Genomic DNA, 20,661 nt, shown 5'->3' with positions numbered 1-20,661 from the left:
CAGTTTTTATTCCAAACTATAGGAAGGTTTTATCTTAGTTTTCCTGATTATGTCAAAAGATAATTTATTGACCTATATCTGACACTGTACACCAAGATAAATTCCAAAGGGATCAGAGATTTAAATATGAAAAATTAAACCACAGAAGAATATTTTTAACTTTGGAGTGTGGAAGGCTTTTAAAATATGGCTCAAAATTTAGAGACCATAAGAGAAGCTGATAAATTCAACAACATTTAAAAGAAATTCTGAAACACAGACACACACATATGCAAGCCAGTCATTTAACAAACTGGCAAAAAATTTTTTCAACTTAAATTGAAAAATAATTTTTCTAACATATAAAGAGCTCCTAAAAATCAATAATAAAAAAAGGCAACCCAAAAATGGGCAAATTATATGAACAGTGTGTTCAAAAAGTAGAACTATAAATTACTCTTAAACATATGAATAGATACTGACCTCACTCATTATGAGAGATACAAATTAAAATTACACTCAGATATTATATTTCATCTAGGAGATTGGCAAAAATTCAATGACTTGAAAATATACCTATAGGAGTGTAAATTTAGACAAAAATCTCTATGATGACAATTGTCAATATTAACAAATTAATAAATGCAAAGAGAAAATTTTCCAGTAATATTATTTTTGAAAATTTACTTGACTAATATACTTGCCAATTTGCAAAATGACATTTGTACAAATTTATTCATTGAATAATTGTTTATAATACTAAAATAATGGAAACAACCTAAACGTATACCAACAGAACACTTTATATTAATTGTGGTACATCCTTACAAACAAATACTCTGTAGCAATAAAAGAGAATGAGAAAACTCTTTATGCACAATATGAGAAGATTGCTGAGCAATATTGTTTAATGAAAAAAAAAATAGGGGGACTTCTCTGGTGGCACAGTGGTTAAGAATCCGCCTGCCAATGCAGTGGTTCGAGCCGTGGTCTGGGAAGATCCCACGTGCCATGGAGCAACTAAGCCTGTGCACCACAACTACTGAGCCTGTGCTCTAGAGCCTGTGAGCCACAACTACTGAAGCCCGCGTGCCTAGAGCCCATGCTCTGCAACAAGAGAAGCCACCACAATGAGAAGCCCGCGCACCGCAATGAAGAACCAACACAGCCAAAAATCAATAAATTAAATAAATACATTTATTAAAAAAAAAAAAAAAGAAACTACTTCTTAAAAAAAAAATAGGGATGGGGGCAGGAAGACAAGGATAAGGATAGGAGACATCTCCAAATAGTTTTTATACCTTTCAGTTTTTGAACCATGGAAGAGTGTCACCTATTTAAAGGGTCAGTGAATTAAGAGTTAGGAAAGCAAATTAGATGAGTTAGTTTTCAAAGTCTAGTTGGCATTAATAAGTAGAGCCTTAGACATTTTTCTTCTTTTTTTCTTCTTAAAACTCACTCTAGAAAAATATTGTGGGTTGAATTGAATTGCATCTCACAATGCTGCTAGGCAAAAATCCCAAAAAGCATGTTCTAACACATTTTAAATATATGGGGCCTGAACACTATTTCCTGGTACCCTCTTAAGAGTAACTATATGAGAAGAATTTCAGGATATAGCAATTTATATTTTGGTATTCTGATACATTTCCCACAGTGTCTGAAGAAATAACGGCATTTTGCATTTTTGGTGAGGGGGAAGCTGTATTGGCTAGAAAATCTATTTCCAACCACACGGTTTCACACTTGATGGCTGTATAGGAGGAGGACTGTTCTGTGTTTCTTTGGAAATTATTGTGGAACCATGACGTAATATATTTTAAACACTAGGGGTAGAGATTATTTTCTAGTCAGATCATTATCCAGGTACCTCATAGAAGAAACTATTTGGTGAAAGAGAAAAAATAAGGGGGGCAATAAGTAGAATACATACATACATACATACATACAACAAATAGATAAGTCCTACGTATTGAATTTCTATGGAGTGCAAGGCAGAATTATAGGCACAAAGAGATATAGAAATTAATAGAATATGATTCCTACCAAAAAGAACTTAAATTTAATACAGCAAATAAGTTATGTAGACAGTTCATCAAAATACAAAGTAGAATGTAGTAAGCTGTTAAGGAACAGATTTGCAGAGCACAGAGAAATCACTTCCACCTGGATAGCTGCACTGTCAAGAAAACTAAGAATTGCAAAGTAAAAATTTACGAGTATTCCTTCAGCATTGTGTAAGGAAGAGGGACCTTCTGAGGACTTCAAGTGACTTCCAGTCACTTATGAAGACAGGACAATTTCCCTGGCTCTACAACTGCCTGGACAAAATAGCCCTCAAGATTGGCCAGCTTCCTTCATTATGTGGTGATTGTTTTCACCATCAGAAATCTTCCGGTTACTGACTTAGGATGTCTTGAGACCCAGGAATCCTTTTTTGGAATCCCAGACCAATTCCAAAAACGAACTATCTATCTCTATTGCACAGTACAAATTACCAAGTCTGTATGAACAGGTCTGTCATGAGTAGACCAGCATGAGAAAGGGAGTCGCCTCAAAGCCCTACCGACTTTCTATCAACAGAAAACCTCACATTTCAGAACCTGGGAAGATAAGCTCCAGGAACAATACCTGCTGGGACCTCAGGGAAGTGCCAGCACCAGGAGCAGCTCAGTCAGAAACAAACAGGAGGCCACGCCCAGCCCCATCCTCTATGACGTCTTTTCATCTGATAGTAAATTTCAGTACTTTGGAAAATAAAATTCAGTGAGCCAATAAATATGAAAACAGGAAACTACTTTCTGAGGCAAATGCATGTTTTTGCAACAGTGTGAGCAAGGCAGTTATACCAAGTCCCAGGGCACACCATCTAGAATATTTGCCAGGAGAAGACTGTCCAACTTAAAAACACGGTTCAGCAAAGCTCCATTTTTTAATCTCATCATTAAATATTGATGAACTAGCTTCGGGTTGTTTTTTGTGTGTTACTATTTTTTTAATCGGAGCATATAAGCTTATGTATAAATATAGCTTAAGCAGCCGTTTCACAAATTTCTATAACCATAAAACACCTCTAAAATTGTTATATGGTGGATTAGAAATTTACAAAGAAATGAGTTCTTGGATTCAAGTGGATAGCAAAATAAAGGTCTAATCTGATCTAATTTCTGAAGTAAAATACATAGCATTATGCTAAAAGCAATCTAACTTCATACAAGAGACGCATTCATGCGGGTACTTCTGACATTCACTTCTTAGCACTGGTCTTCCTGTCTTTGAACATGTCTGGAGGACACTGTGGTGATAGTTGAAGTTCTTGTGCAGAGTCTCCTCCAGAGAACTCATCTTCCTTTCCCTCCCCTTCGCCCTTTTCTCCCTGCCATCCCTCTGCACACCCTCTCTCTCTCCATTCACACTCTTCTTCCTGTGTCAGCATTATGAATCCTCAAACCAAACTTTAAATTTTTAAGAAATATTTTCATTATTAGGTCTTTGATTATACACCCTGCTCAGAGTTACATTTTCGTTAGAGAGTACAGGTTACTAAAGTTCAACATGTGTTTGGCAGTATTTTAAAAGGCGTTGCTCTCTGGTAAGCTACGAGGAAAATTTAAGACTGCAAACCTGCAAGCTAGCAGCCCAAGCATCTACTCCATGGATTTGTTGCTTCCTTGCAATAGAAGCCTTCACTTTCTTTCCTTCTGCTTTTGGTTACATCAGCTTAAAATAGGAAAGGACCCATAGCACCATCACCAACAGCAAACTTCAGTTATGAACTGAGCACTTGTGCAAGATGTGGTCTCTGCCCTCCAAGGAGGCAGACGACATCAAAATGCCTTCAGCCTACAAAGATTCGAGGAGATCCTAGAGCAGCGCGGGGAGGATTCTAAACCCTAAGAACGTGTGGTGGAAGAAAAGTTTGATACCAAGTCTAATATGAAACAGGGAAGCAGTTTTCATTCTGGCCCTGGTATAGTCTCTCTTCCTCCCCACCCCCCTTTTTAAAAAATATTTTTTAAAATTTCTAATTGTGCTGCCCTGGTATACTCTCTTCCTTTAGCCAGAGACAAATCATTAAATGACTTACAATTCTCTCTCTCTCTTTCTCTCCCTCTCTTTCTCCTTCTTTCTCTCTTTCTCCCTCACCCTCTTCCTCTTTCTATTTTCATAATACTTAGCTACCTCAAAGGGTTGCTGGAAGGATTCTTAAGTATATTAAGTGCTTTGAAGATGAAAAGCAATATATAAATGCTTAAGTATTACTATAAAAGTTCAAGTAAATGAGCTCAGAGCATGTGATTTAAATGGAATGCACGTGAATATACAATCCACAGACAGCCAAACAACTAAAGAAGCTTCAGCTAAGACTAGTAACCCACATGACAATAAGCCTTAAATATCACAGAATGTTTTCAGAGCTGAAACGCTCTCAGAGATCATTCAGTGCAAGGCCTTCCTTTTACAGGCTGAGAAAAGGGAAGTCACAAACGACCCGTCCAAGGCACATGGAGGGATAGGGACAGACATGAAGAAACCAAGCCTCCTTAGTGCCCACCAGTGTTTTTTATACTACTCCAGCTAACTACAAAATGTCAAATATAGGGAAGAAAATAGCATGTGCAGTTGAAATGTTGGTATTTGTTACCACACATCTGGATATTGGTAAATATACTGATTTAAGATTAAATTCTCTTTTATTGAGAGTAAGTGTTCTTCTATAGATATATCTTGACTCTTATTTGTATATTTGAAGCTGTTTTCCCATTAGAAGGCTAGTTACAAGGATCTATAACTATACTCACATTCTAGTGACCCTCAGAAAATTGGTAAATGTGAGTGAGAAAGGAAGTGAAAATATTTTCAGCTGACACCAAGCACAACAACAGGAGCAGTTGGTAAGAGAGTAAATAACCATTGATACAATCCCTAAACTGACAGATATTCTGTAGCAAACTTTTCAAATGAGACTCTCCATGCTACTTTGGAATTATATCTTTTTAAATGAAATATACCAGCGTATCTATTAACAGGGTAATGATACCCAGCACCATTTGGAATGTCGCATAACCAAAGCGCTCTGGCTCTGGATGCTGGTAAGGTATTCACCTTATTACCAACCCAGTAGATCTGTTCTGGTTTAATGAGGCTGCCTTAAATTCTCTTCAAGTAAATTGGGGCCCTCCAACTTTTAGTGGGCATCAGAATCACATGGAGGGGCTTGTTAAAACAGATTTCTGGCTCCATTCCCGGAGTTTCTGACTAAGTAAGACTGGGGCGGGCCATCTGAAATTAGCCCATTTGGGAAGGGCAAGTCTAATTTGTATTTCTACAAGTTCCCAGAAGATGCTAATACAACTTAGGACCTCACTTTGAGAACCAGTGGGTTAAAGGAAAGCCATGCAAACAGCAGTCAGTAATTTGTTTGGCTCTGCTTCAATTAGCTGCCTGGGTAGAAACCTACTCAGAAGGCAAAGAGGAGTTGGTAATTAACCAGGAAAAATTAATTCCTGAAGACAAGTTTTCAAATTAGCAAAGCCAAATCTGGCCCAAATCTGTTTTGTTTGACTCACATAGTGTTATTTATTTTAATTGAATTTGTTGTCAACATTTAAAATTCATAACATTTTGTATAAAAATTTGCCCTAGCTTCTCTCAATAAATCAACTATCTGACAGCACAGGGCCACGTGCTCCCGTTAGACAGGGCGCCATGTCAGGGGACCACAGTCTCCACCTGACTTGCTTCATTTGCTCAGAATGCCTCCTGCTTTTGATTTTGTGTTCCTGTGTAGATAATGAATCTAAACATTTCAAGCCTCTAAATCATTTTTTCAGTTTAGTTATCTACTGTACACAGTTTTATTAAATAAACCAGACATGTCACCCCTCATTTCATTTTACTGTATCCTGTTTGAAAGCAGTCTATGCATATACGGAAGAGCCAAATGGAATCTCACATCATTAGCCAGTATCCCTAGGATTGGCCAGGCAATTTTCCTTTTTTACTTGACTTTAGAATAGCTAAATATTATATTATCTAAGTTTCAAAGGAATTCAGAAGTAAGAGAAGTTCAGGAATGATATAAGATTTGCTATATAGAATTGATACTCTCAAATGTATATTTTGTTAAATAGTGAAATATATCTCATTTTCTGTATCTTACTTTTTAAAATACCTTTTATATGTATGTGCTGTTTGATTTTATTTTACTACTCAAACTTTACTTTTCACCCAAATTTCCTTACCTTTTTTTTAATTTAAAAATTTAACCTATTATGTATACTTTTAGAGAATTGTTCAAATCCATTTTGGAATAAAAATAATACTAAAGTAAATATTCACATTGTTCTTCACAAACTTATAATGAGCTTTTGGGGAGAGGTGTTCAAGTTCTACTTTAGTCTGCTGTGGTCCCAGGACCAGCCTCACCTGGGAACTTACTAGAAATGCAAATTATTGGATCCCACCCCAGACACATCAAACCAGAAACCACAGGAATGGAGCCCAGCAATCTGGATTTTACCAAGTTCCCTGGGTAATTTAGATGCACAATAAAGTTTGAGAACCACTACTTCTTTAAACCATCAAATGGGTATGGAAAATAATTGTGCCTGTGCGAATAGTAAAATATAAAGCCAAAAGATTTGTGAAGGTGATTCCTGAATCATTTAAAAGTATGGTTTTTGGTCAATGTTGTTCTCTATTTGGTAGTACTCATCAGAACATAGAGATTTTTCTTTCTCATCTTTCTGAAAGAGTTTTCTGTTTTAGAATTTGCTTTCATAACTAACTTTGAGAACTATAAGGCATATTTTATTTGAGACAGGTATATGAGACCACAGTGCCATTGGAAAGGGCAAGAAGATAAACCTACGCTGTCATTTTGCCTTATCTCTTTTTGATATTCTTAAAAATCAAATGTCTGTGGATCATTTGGACAATGGAACTGAAGTATTTTCCATCTTTTTTATACTTATCATCATCATCATGATAATATCCATGATGAATCCAATGATTCTCAACCATGGATGCTTTCAAATCACAAGGGGGCTTTTAGAAAATATCCTGGCCTCAGCTCCAACCCCAGAGATCCTGACTTGGTTGGCCTTATATGGGACCAGGGCCACTGGTACACTTTTAAGAGCTCCCTAGGTGATTCTCATGCAAAGCTGGGGCTGAGAAGCCTTGTTTGCATCCTTCTTCAGTGTTGGCAGTGACCTAAAAAGCAAATCTCTGATCTCAGCCCTTCTCTCCCAGTGGAACATGAAGCTACCTCTCTTCACATGAGCAGAGACAAGTCTAGGAAGTCTTGAATAACTATCAATTGAAATGGCCTAAACACAAAGTCACTCTGTTTATATCAAGCAAAGATAAAAATATGTCCAAATAATTCAGGTTTCCAAACACTTTCTACCAGATAATTAAAGCCAAATTACTTTTTCTTTGACTTGAAAATTTGGATAATTGGCTTATCTCTCCACCTTGCTCTGGGGTGTAGACAAAGTCCACAGCAAAAGTAGTGGATTCTGCGGCTTGCTTGACCTCAGGAGAGAAGGGGAGGGGTGTAATCAATTCTTAATTTTACTTTGTGGGTGGAGTGTTGATACAACCAAATCCAAAAGCCTTCAGTCTTTTGCGGGATGAATTGTTATTTCTGAAAACATTAGATTTGGATCAGAATTCAGAAACAAAATGTTAATTTCTTCTCTCCATCCCCTTCAAAACCATTTATTTATTTATTTATGCAACTTCTGGTGTTTTTGTGACAATACTCTCTTCCCACTATTTCCTCATGGATCTTTGTTTTTTGACCTTCTGATATGAAAACAGGCATTACAGCCATGTTTTGTGGCTCTTTTTTTCTTTGATTTAGGGAAGTGACAAGAATGTGTGGAACAATCACAGAAGTTAACGTTTCCTCTTATAAACAAATGAAAAGGGCAACTCACCAAAGTTTCTCACTGACTTCAGGGACCTTTTCTTTAAAAAGAATGAGAAGAAAATTTAGAAAATCTTTAATTTTATGATATCCACAAAGACCATGACATTAGGGAAGATCCAACATTTACTTTCAAAGTTTCAGCAAAATTGTTCTATTGTGTTTAGCAGCATGAAGATCTGAGATGGAATTTTAGTTCTATCCGCAAACTAATTGTGTGATTTAGGGAAAATTACATAACTTCCCTAAACCTTGTTTTGTCTTCAGTAAAATGATCTCATGGGATTCTTATGTAGATTAAATTAGAGAATATGTGTAAAGCATTTGCATAGTACCTGGAAAGGAGTATAGAATCAACAAGTGGCAACTCATCATTATTATTACTCTGGGCAGATTCCCTGAAGCCTAGCTTTGGCTACATTTCTCAAACTCTTCTCTGTCTACATCAAACTGAGGTATTAAACAATTAAGAAACAGTGACTTGAGATGTTTCCGCAGTAGATAAAGTTATTAAAAAAATTTTTTTACAGAAAAGAGGGAACTAGCAAACTCAAAAGCCACAGGATAACTGGATAAGCAGGCTTTTATACTGCAGCATTCACTTTGGAGAAATAACCCATAAATATGAGGGTACTCTATCCAAATGGACCAGTAATTACAGAACATGAGGGCTGTGTCATCAAGAAACTAAAGGAGCGTCTTTCATCCTAATTGCGTTGGATTCTGTAGTGCCTGGACTTGGACTGAAACACCTGCACGATGCATACACCTCAGCAGACAGTACAGGGCAAGCCTGCGTAAGGCTGTGTTGCAGAAGCCTCCCAGAGCACCGTCAGAGGAGTCAGCCCCACTGATCTATCGGCTCCGAGGCTCTGGGCAAGCAAGCAGCAACCCCACTTCCTGTTACACTCCGGATTCCTCCCCTGGGCTTGCATTCCAAGCTGCCCTGACTCTCCCTCCCAGGGATTCCTCCAGGTCACAGCCTGAGGAATTCTACGGCTGCAAGAAGACACTCCGAGAAGACTGAGGATGGGAACTATTTTAACTCACAACAAATCTAAAAGGGGGATGGGGCTCTGCACTCCCAGATGAAAGAGATTCAGGCTTGTGAATCACTGAAAATAGCAGGAAATCAGACAAGAAGGGCCTTGTCCCAGAGTAATAGCCTCACTCAGAGATTAAAATAGGTCTGACCTTTGTCTATGGGACTGTGTTGTCTCAGTCACATTTAGCTGCTCCAGCTGAGCACTTCTGGAAACCTCCATCTGCGTGTTGCAAAACCGCATCTCTGGGTCAGGGGGTGGTCTCTCCCTCAACACAAAGGAGCCACTTATTCAGGGTGGCACTTAACTGGAGCTTGTGACTTCTAAGCCAAGAAAATGGAGTTCACTGAAATTCCAGTTGTCTTTTCTCCCTGCTCAAAGGAAGTTAGAAACAGAGAGATGTGACAGTGAAGGAAACTGAGGTTCACCAGCCAACATTGAAGTTATGTGATGGTCATCCACACATTTGCTAGCCTCTGGAGGGGCCTAAAGGTGCCAGTCTTCTTGTATGGCTTCTCTGCTTTAAAAGCTTATTTGGGGAGCCAACTGTTGCCATGTTTGGGGACATTGGGGTGCAGCTTTGTTGGGCAGGATCAACAGAACAGTAGGCAAGCTATTTATAGACAGGAGGCCCGGAGATCAGGAAACTAAGCCTATTTTCTACTGCTACCCCTGCCAATGAGGCACTGCTTCAAACTCAGATTACTTCTCTGTGCCTCAGTTTCACCTTCTATAACTATAAACTGGAGATAATAATACCCATTCCTCCCTGGTTTCTCAGTATATTGTGAAAAGAAATTATTGCATATGTGAGCCCTGGGGAGAAACGGCTTAATTCAAAGCATCATTATTGCTATTTCTTATTGCCCAATAGTCTCCAAAGTAATCATAGCTTTCTTTTACTAATATCCCATGCCATCTCTGGCCTGGTAACCTAAATGTCAAAAGGTGGATATTCCATTGCAGGTTTTGAAGGTTTCTTTTCTTCCCAACTTTGCTTTTAATTCACATGACATCCAATTTGCTTACTTTATTTTGCCAAACGTCATTTTGCACAAGCAGCCTCCATTAAGATGCAACAGGAGCTGAAGTGAACATTCAGATCTTTAAACATGACGTAGATGAGTTGGGGATGTAATCTCTCCATCTCAGAGGGTACCATCTAATTAGACAGTAGTGGCCATTTCCTTTTCTGATTTACTCTTCTGTTCCTCTCTTTGACCTGGAAAGAACAAGGTAATACTGCTTAACCATGTATTGTATTCAAACCACGCCAATCACCAAGCATTATTTCAAAACTTACCTGGGATGAGCTAGAGCATGTGGCCCATGCCATCAGACTCTAAGTCCCCTAAAATAGCTCTCTGTTATTTTATATGAAGAGTGATGTGTAACAATCAAACTTGAAATTCTATTTTTCAATTATCTTTTATTGTGGTAAAATACCCATAATTATTTTTCACATGCAGTTTTCTGGGATTAAGGTGTATTATGTTGTCAGATTTTCTTTTTTTACTGAGGTTAAAAACATGTAACGTTAGATGATTTATCATCTTAACCATTTTTAAGCGTACAGTTCGGTGGCATTAAGTACATTCATACTGTTGTGCAATCATCACCACTATCCATCTCCAGAACTTTTTTCATCTTCCCAAACTGAAACTTTGTACCCATTAAACAACAACTCTCCATTTCCCTCTCAGCCTAACCCTGGGTAACCACCATTCTACTTTCTGTCTCTATGAATTTGGCTACTATAGGTATCTTCTATAAATTAAGCTATACAATATTTGTCTTTCTGTGACTGGCTTATTTCACTTAGCATAGTGTTCTCAAAGTTCAACCAAGTCATAGCATGTGTCAGAATGTCCTTCCTTTTTAAGACTGAATGATATTTCATTGTGCAGATATATCACATTTTGTTTATCCATTCATCCATCAACAGACTTGGCAGCTTCTACATCTTGACTATTATGAATAATGCCTCTATGAACATGGGTATGCAAATATCTCCTCCTTGCTTGCAATTCTCTTGCCCAGAAGTGGAATTGCTGGATCATATATTAACTCTTTTTTATTTTAATTTTTTTTTACATCTTTATTGGATTATAATTGCTTTACAATGTTGTGTTAGTTTCTGCTGTACAACAAAGTGAATCAGTTATATGTATACATATATCCCCTCCCTCTTGAGCCTCCCTCCCACCCTCCCCATCACACCTCTCTAGGTCATCACAAAGCACCGAGCTGATCTCCCTGTGCTATATAGCAGCTTCCCACTAGCTACATCTATTAATTCTTTTTAAAATTTTTTTAGGAACTGCCATACTGATTTCCATAGTGGCTGCACCATTTTACATTCTCACCAATGGTGCACAAAGGTTCCAATTTCTCCACATCCTCACCAACACCTGTTATTTTGTTTTTGTTTTTTTAGTAGTAGCCATCCTAATGGGTATGCTGAAATTCTATTTTTGATAAGAGAGTAGGAGATGGAGGGGCCAAGATGAAATAGGTTACAGGGCATTCTCATATATTTGTATGAGATTTCTCTTGGACAGAGTGATGAGGGCTAAAACAGAATGGCTAAGAGCCATCTCGGAGAATTGTACTTCTTGGTTACCCTTGCTCTAACTGGAGAGGAAGTGTATAAAAATGCCTACAAAGGATGTTGGAGGTTTCCCTGCTGACTCTAAGTCAGCAAGAGAAAACTGAGCCTGAGAAGAGAAGCATGTCAGAAAGAATTTAATGCAAAGTACTCCCTACTTGTACCACACATCTGGCATACAAATGTTCCACATGACCTGAGATGCATTTTAGTGTTTCACCATTTTGCAGTTTCACCATAAAATTTCCAGATTATTGACAGAAGCAGATAAGTCACTGAAGGAAGAGGAGGAAGGGTTTTCTCAGGAACTGAGCAATAGAATGGGGAAAACATGTACGGCTAACCCCGGTCAAAGGTAGAAATTAAAAGAATGAGATGGGAAGTTAAGCCTAGAGAAACTCTCTTGCTTCTGCTCTTCCCACCAGCAGCCCATGACAATCACCGACAGAACAAAACATCAGTTCTTTGTTCTACTGCTCACTTCCCCTTCTAAACTGCTGATGTCCTTGTTCTGCTGCCCCCGGGGACCTGATGCTGGCCTGCTACTGTCCAATGCCCGCAGCCCCCTTCTGAGGGATTTCACCCATCCTCCACTCTCTCTCCTCGTTAGGCATTCAAAAAATATGTATTGGATACCTGAAAACCATAGAAGTCAAACTATAATGGATAACTTGAGATTTTTAACTTTTTTTTTTTTTCAAAAATTTTGTTCAAAGCAAAATTACTATCCTCCACAGTGGTGAACCCAGGAGAGGGAAATGGGAATGGTCTGCCCCAGGTGCAAGCAAGTCATCACTGTCTACAGAGAAATTTAAAATTTTTAAATACTATTAAGAATTTTTCAGTAATAATCTAAAAGAAAAAACAAGCTCAAAGGCACACTGCTTTTTATTTTCCCTATGCTCTGCCAACTCTAAACAATGTCAATGATAAAATACTCCTCCCCACTTAAAATATCTTTCGTTGGTCCAAGTTCTAAGCAATTGCTGTGGTTACTGTTGAGTTTTAATAATACATATGTAATCTTCATATAGATAGAAACATATTAGTCTTAAATAAACATCGTATTCTGGAACCTCCATTTGTATACCCAGAGACTCAGCTGTCCACATCCACTTAGAGAGTAAGTTCAAAATGGTTTGGAATCCTTTGAGCTTGCCTAGAGGGCAGTTAGCAGCTCCAATTCCTAGGGTACTACAGCTTCAAGTGTTTAAAACAATAGACTCAAAACAAACAATGATTGTAAAGGCAAAGAAGGCAAACTTAAGTCACTTCAATACTACCTCTGGAAGCAATGGAATAAATGGCAGTATAAAATATTTTCCTTTTTCCCAAGAAATCATTAATGTATTATATTTTAATTTATATGTATATATATAAAACTAAAATATTTTTATTCTGTAACATTTGTTTTGTTTTTATTTTTAATTAATTTATTTGCATGATTATCTGTTAAGTTTAATAATATTTTATTGTCTATATTTCTCTTCTGGCTGTTATTACTCATTTCATTGCACAATTATTACTGAAATAAATTTTTCATATAAGGGTATTGAAAATGATTGGCGCTGGGTGTCAAAAATACTAGATTCATGGCTGCTCTCACTACTTTTTTTTCTAATTAGTGCATAATTCATTGGATTCAACTATCTAACAAAGCGCTTGATATCTGCCAGGCACGGGCTCAGCCATGGACATACAGAGACCAATAAAGCACAGATCAAGCCTCAAGGTTGGTGTCTCTGGGATACGGCATATTGGAAATCCCAGTTTACGGCTAGAGCATGAAGCCGAACTGAACATATTAGTACAAGTCTAACTTACTGGAGAAGTTCTAGACAATCCAAGACCAGACTGATCTGGTTGTTTATTTCATTCATTTTCCCATAAATGAGAGACCTGGCATATGCCCAAAAGAAGGGGCCTAATATTTTTTATACCTACTTAAAAGAATATTTATGAACTTTTTCTTATCCAGTTCTGTGATTATGTTTAAGAATCACCCACTATCGTTATGCCTCCTTAGGCCATGTCAATAAGCACATAGTAAACAAAGCAGACTTATGCACATCAAACATAAATGGACCCAGATCCCTTTAATTATTTTGAGTATTCCTATCAAAAGGAGCATCCTGCAACCTTCTGTGAAGAACCGTACAGGTGGTCCAAGGGGTAACAGAATGAAATTGAGCAAAAAAAAAAAAAAGTTTAGGTCAAAAATCAGGTAAAAAATATACCTGCAGCAAGTCCCATTATTCTGTGGAATAACCTCCCAGGGGAACCTGTAATGGCCCCATCATTCGTGTACATCATTCTAAACAAGGATGGAAAAAATACTTGAAGATATTCTGTAAGGAAAGCAGCCTGTATTGGAAAAGGAAAATGACCTAATTTTCCATCTGTAATTTTCATGATTCTGCCTTGAATGGCCTGTTCACACATAATATCTGACAATTTGAATATAAGAGACTAAAAAACAAAAAAATGATCTTTGGCCAACTCTTTAAGGCAAGAGTTTAAAAGCTCTTAAATGGAAACATTCTTGACAATAAAAATCAGACTTAAAATTATGATAAGGCACTCGTACTTATTTCATATACATTTACATACTTATTCAGCGTGTGTGGCTTATTTTAAGATCAAAATTCAAATGTGTTACAACGTGCTAGTCACTGCTGCAGCATCTCTGTCACTGCAGCTGATGCTGTTACTGACACTTCCTGTTAAGAGTCAAATCCCATTTTTTAGGCTGAGACAGGAAATACCACTCAGCACTGGAATACATATGAAAATCAGGACACTTTCAAAGATGTAATGCAGGAAATCAACCCGAGAGAATATTCAAATAGTCACAATGTGCCTAACATTTTCAACATTTTCTTCCTCCTTTAAACAAATGTTGAAGCAAAGCTTCCTGTGACTCAAAAGCGACATCAATGGACTCTCAAAATGGCAAGTCCCACGTACGTATTATTCCTTCTCTTTACACTTAATTTTCCTGGCTTGATGTGAGGTTTCTAGGGCTTTAAAGATGGCCTATAGAGCACATCTATGTATTTACATTTAAAATTCCATCTTCATGGAGTAGACAGAAAGTAAAACCGGCCATTAACATCAACAATTTGCTCCTTTGAGTTCCTACTGCATGTGGGGAAGCTAAGATACCAAGAGATAAGAAACCTGTTTGCAGTTCTTGAGAGGATTACAAATTAGATGGGGAGAGGTGATGTAATCTAATAACATAAATAATAATACAATGTTACCTGTGTTTCCTTACCTGTAAAATATAGGTAACAGTACTTACCTGGTGGTAAGGGATTAGAAGGAATGATTATGGCAAAGCACTCAGCACAGAGCTTGGCACCCATACATGCTGTATCAGAGGTTATTGACCTTACAGGAGAATTGCCAGATAAGCAAATTTTTTAAATAAAGGTGAGTTAGGGAGAAGCAGAGGTCAAGGAGAGGTGAGGCTGTCCGTGGCAACTCAGGAAAGTTTCTTGGACAAAGCAGGACTTAAACTGGGCTTTGAAAAATGAAGACGACCAACCAAAAGGCAAAAAAAGTCCCCATTCACTTCCGAAAATGGCAATTGGCAGGACTATCCGAGGTGATGACACACTCTTTCAAACTCCCTTCTTGAGTGAACCGATGGCTCTATTTCCTGGATCTTTTAAACCTGTTTTTCCAGATAAGTACAAACATCTGAGCATTAGCTTATTTACAATTTAGTCCTCATTCAATTTTGTTCCATTTCGAACTCCTCTGTAGCACAACCTAAGAGCACTCACCAGCCAATGTTTCCTGAAAGACATCTAGGAGACAATACCAGAAGACCCTTGGAGAACAACAGGGAATGGGGTTTCAGAGTGGACTTTCGCTACCTTTTCAACGGAAGTCAAAGCAAACCAGGTGATTCCTTTCTAGTCAGTATGGACCAGTGACAGCCCCACACCCTTTGAGTCAGTGGGAAATGGTTTCTTAACTCACTTTTGGGAAACGCTGCCGGTGATTCAGCACTACAGGCTGGCTCACTGGGATACCATAAGGCATATTTCCCTCACAGCCTCCCCACCCCCTCGGTGAGAGGCAAGTTTCCCAGGCTCCAGTGTTACCTGTAAGCACTGCTGCTACAATGGGAAAGCGTATCAGAGGGTCAAAGGCAGTCTTTCCTTTACCAACATGATTGAGACTCTAGAAGCCTCTTTGAGTAGATACTGCATAATTTATCATCCAAACTGGTAACTTTTTGAGAATAAAATGTGGCACTACTACTAACTGTACTATAACAGCAGGTGTGAAAGGGAAATGTCCCAGGAAAATTGGATGTATGATCAACCTATCTCAGGGTCTTGGGTCCTTGCATGCTAGAGATACTGTGTTGTCTTTGCCCTAGAAGCCTCAGATTAGTAGGGAAAATAAACACATACATGGGCGTTCATAAAGCATTGTAGAAGTCAGGGAACCAGGAAACTTCCTGAGGCGGCTTTTAAGAGTGAGAGAAGACTTCTGGGGAGAGGGGCTGAACTATCTCCATCTTCATCAGACAGTGAGGAATAGGACCCAAATTCCAGGCAGAAATGTCATTGAAAAACAAAAATATCTAATATTTATCAACCTCTTACTGTGTATTAGCCCCCTTATAAAATACTCATTTAACCCAGACTTCTAGTTCCTCCATTTTATCTCCAAGGGGAAACAGTTTTAAAACATTGAAAGAATCTATGTCCCTTCCCTTGAATCTTGCTACGATCAATAGAGTACAGTGGATGTGACAGTATGTGACTTCTAAGGCCAAGCAGCTTCCGCCTGGTTTGCTGAAACAAACATGTTGGATCCCTGAGCTGCCAGTAAAATGTCCAGCTACCAGCAGAAACCATTCTTCAGCCATCAGCCCAGGCACCAGACGTGAGGAGTCATCTTAGAAATGGATCCGCCAGACCCAGCGTTCAACTGTCCCCACTGGTCCTTTCCTGAATCTGGATCCACAAAATCTGGCTTTAAAATGGTTATTGTTTTATATCACTAAGTTTTGGGTGGTCAGTTTCATAGCAATAGTAACTGGGTCAGAAAAACAAAACAAAACACAAGCTTAATCAGACAATGAAAGAGAATTCAACTCCAGAAAGCTTGGTATCAAAAAGCACTCTTTTAATGACTTTTGTATCCATACAAGCACCTGTGGTAGCTGACATAGGAAGTTCAGAAAAGAAAGTGCTAGAGATGGATTTGGAGAGAAAACAAGAATCTATCAAGTTATAGATTTCCTTATAAACCACGTTGATGAGTCTGGAGTAACAGGGAAGCCACTGAGAAATTTTAAAGCAGTAGAATGTTGTACTCGGCTTTGTGTTTTAAAAGGATCACTCTGATGTTTATGTGGAAGATCTTCAAGGGAACCAGATCTGTGGCATTTAGGAGCCTGTTAAAGCAATTCAAGCAAGAAATAAGCCAACAGCAGTGGCAGAACAGATGAGGGGGAAGGGGGATAAAATGAAGAAACAGTAGCTAGACTGAGGACAATTGTTGAACGTTATTCTCTAATTCCACAAAATATTCTATATTCATTCTACTACCAAACCTGGAGGTGGAGAGAAACTGCAAGACAGGTAAAATGATTAGGAAATACTTCTAGAGATGCACTGTACTGAATGCTCAGGGCCACAATTGTCCCATAAACTGAAAAGTATAGATGCTTTCATTTTCCTTCCCTCCCCTTTAAGATGGTGGAGGAGGAACAAAGCATGATAGGAAGGTTAGTTATAGACAATCACTTTGAGAAAAATGTAACTATATTGTCAATAATGACAGCCAGGTTCCTCACTGTCAAAGGAAGTGAAAGAAAAGAGAAAGCTAGAAATAAACCTGAGATTATGAACTGGAATTGGAAATATTAGAGTGAACTTGTAGTTTTAGATAATAGATGATAAATATAGATTTGTGTATATAAATATATATACATACATATACATGCATCTGTATGTATATACATATAGAAGTTCAGCTCTGTTTTCCAAGAGAGTCTAGAAGCAATGACACTCCAGTAGCAATGAGCAGTCTGAGAGCAGATTTTGCTTTCCAGTAACATTTTCCACTAAAAGGAACCAGGACTCCTTAGATAAACAATTGATTCCAGCACTTGGATGGGGAAGATACAACATGGGCTTGGATTATCTTTTTGTCATAGAACGTAAGGAAGTGTTCAAAGAATGATATAAAGATTGTCAAAAAGACTTGGGAGCAAGTTTACAAAGGTTCCAACTGGACAATTCTGGAAAACTGAGCATCAGAGTAATGATAGTAACAGATCACAATCCATTGAATAAAATAGGAATCCATAAATCTATACTGATATGAAAAAATAACTATTAAATGGAGAAATAAATGAAGGAGAAGGGAAAAAAATCTATCCAACACTAGAATGCCAACTGATAAATAATGGAAATAGAAAATCGCCATTTGACAGTCATATAATAGTCATTAATTCAGGCAGGAATTAGGAAGAGATGCTAAGGCTGGTGAGTGGAGGCTTAATGAGTTTGAAGCCTTTGGCATAGCCCTGAACCATCTCAACATAAAATCTTTACCAATTACAAAAAGGGGGAAATGGTGATTTTAAGGTGGAGAAAGCTGGCAACTTGACCGAGTGCTCAAGGTTGGCATCACCCGGGGTGGGATAGATGCTCATCCTGAGCTTCCATTGTGCGATCAACTTGGGAAGAGCACAGCGTCATTTCTGAGGTCTTCCTGCCAGGAAGGAATGATCTGAGTCTGGTCATAAGAAAACCTCATAAAGGCCCAGGTTGGGGGACATCCTATCACATGAAACGTCTGTACTCTTCAATCTGTCAAGGTCATGAATCACAGGGAAAGACTAAGGAAATGCTCCAGACTAAAGAAAAGTAAAGAGTGGTAAAAATTACCACAATGCATGATTCTGGTTCATAAAGAAAAAAGACTGCAAAAGCTGTCAAAATTTGAATGGATTGAAAGGTAGCATTGTATCAATTTCCTAATTTGGAGGATTGTTTGGGATTAAGAGGAGAGTATCTTTGTTTTTGAGAAATGTACGCTGGAGTTTTAGGCATCGTGTCTACATGAGATATGGAAGTTTTTTGAACTGTTCATGCAACTTTTCTATAAGTTTGAAATAGTCATTTTTTAAAAAATCTTAAAGAAAAGTTTTTAAAAAACTGGGGGGGAGAAATTTGCAACACAGATGGAAAAAATAAAGTATAAGTGCTCAGAGGTTCCTTCATAACAGAAGCTAAAATAAAAGGGTTTTAATTCATTATTAAAAAAAAATTAAGTACCATTCCATATGAAAATTACCAAGTACAGATGACAAAATGCTTAGTAGTTTTGATTCACAAATATCACTGGCATTTGAATAAGTAAAAAAAAAAAAAAGTAAGGTTATGCTTTTCAAACTGTCTTTCTGAGAATTTCTGGGAGGTGACTCAACTCTTCTATAAATACTGAGCTCAAATTTCATTATAAAAATATGCTTTCAAATAAATTAAAAAATAAATAAAATATAATAAAAATACATTCAATAACATATAAGAATTATAATTTAAAAAGAAAATCTATACTACACTGAAATATGTTCTATACCAAATAAGAAACCATCAGTATGTTCACTTGACCCACTTTCTCTTGCCACCTCTATGTAGATATTTGAATTTACTGCAAATGTGTCATTTATTAATAATTAATAAATGTGCCTGAATTTTTTCTTTTAATTCTGGAAAGATTCTGGCTGTATAGCTAAAAGTGTAAATTCAGATACTAATCCCTAACAGTATGAACTATAACTTTTCTTGAGTCAATTTTTTTTTTCAAATAAAGAAAAAAATTGGATGGTAAAACTGATATAAACCTGCCACAGTCTTTCCTAACTTTTTTTTTTTAATCTTTCCTGTTCATTTTGAATACCAATGTTCACAGGAACAGTCTCTTAAGATGACTGACTATAATAAGCAAATAGTACAAATCGACCTTACAGCTGAGCATATTACTAGGGTACTGTTTTCATCTATTTTAAATGCTAATTTTTTTCCAACAGATGTCTAAGGAAGAGAGTTCTACTTGCTTAAAAAAAAAAAAGTTGAGGGCTTCCCTGGTGGCACAGTGGTTGAGAATCTGCCTGCCAATGCAGGGGACACGGGTTCGAGCCCTGGTCTGGGAAGATCCCACATGCTGCGGAGCAACTGGGCCCGTGAGCCACAACTACTGAGCCTGCGCGTCTGGAGCCTGTGCTCCGCAACAAGAGAGGCCACAATAGTGAGAGGCCCGCGCAGCGCGATGAAGAGTGGCCCCCGCTCGCCGCAACTGGAGAAAGCCCTCGCACAGAAACGAAGACCCAACACAGCCAAAAATAAAATAAAATAAATAAATAATTAAAAAAAAAAAAAGTTGAAAACAACAGTGTAAGATATTGTTTTAAAATATGTTGTGGGACAAGATACATTTCCTCTTTCATTTTGTTAGGTGATCAATAACAACAAAATATAAAGTCAGGTCATCCTGGAAAAGTGGGCTCCTATCTTTTAAATGGCATATTTTGCCTGATAATCTGGAAGAGGGTGGAGTTAATGACTGATAATGAAACACAACTGTATGTCATTTGATGTCTTTAGCTCCTTTGTAATACAAAAACCTGCATTGTTTGTATCAAAGTCAACTGATTAGCTGTAAATAGAGTCTTTCAACATCTGAGAATCATGTGCTCAATTCATTGGTTTCTCCAACACCTGAAGATATAATATAGCAAAAGAAAACAGTAAAGACCAAGAAAAAGTATTTTGTTAGGGATTTGGACCCACCAAGCCCTCCCAGAGCTTTAGAGCATTGGTTTTCTACCAGGGCAATTTTGCATCCTGCCCCCTCCCGATATTTGACAATGTCGAAGACACTTTATTGTCATCACACGGGGGATGCTATTGGTATCTAGCAGGTAGAGGCCAAGAATGCTGCTAAATACCCTACAATGCACAGGGGATCGCCTCCCCAACCCCCAACAAAGAACTATCCAGCTCAAAATAGCAACAGTGCTGAGGTGGAGATATCCTGACCTATAGCACATATTA

The 20,661-nt window shown here is 37.8% G+C and overlaps 1 long non-coding RNA gene across 7 annotated transcripts in view; it reads right to left on the bottom strand.

The window, feature by feature from the left end:
• LOC309667176 overlaps positions 1-20,661 on the bottom strand; it is a 169,291-nt gene that overhangs the window by 77,379 nt on the left and 71,251 nt on the right. For 4 of the 7 annotated variants that reach the window (XR_014267578.1, XR_014267579.1, XR_014267580.1 and 1 more), the window contains one exon: positions 9,113-10,183. This is a non-coding gene — a long non-coding RNA (uncharacterized lncRNA). Of the gene's footprint in view, positions 1-7,978; positions 10,184-20,661 lie in introns of those variants that run through there. The other 3 variants (XR_014267582.1, XR_014267583.1, XR_014267584.1) reach the window with 3 other exon arrangements.

This window comes from Balaenoptera physalus (genome assembly GCF_965194825.1).
Source record: "Balaenoptera physalus genome assembly, chromosome: 9".
Taxonomy (NCBI): domain Eukaryota; kingdom Metazoa; phylum Chordata; class Mammalia; order Artiodactyla; family Balaenopteridae; genus Balaenoptera; species Balaenoptera physalus.
The sequence above is the reverse complement of the archived record's forward strand: the minus strand, read 5'-3'. Positions and strand labels throughout refer to the sequence as shown.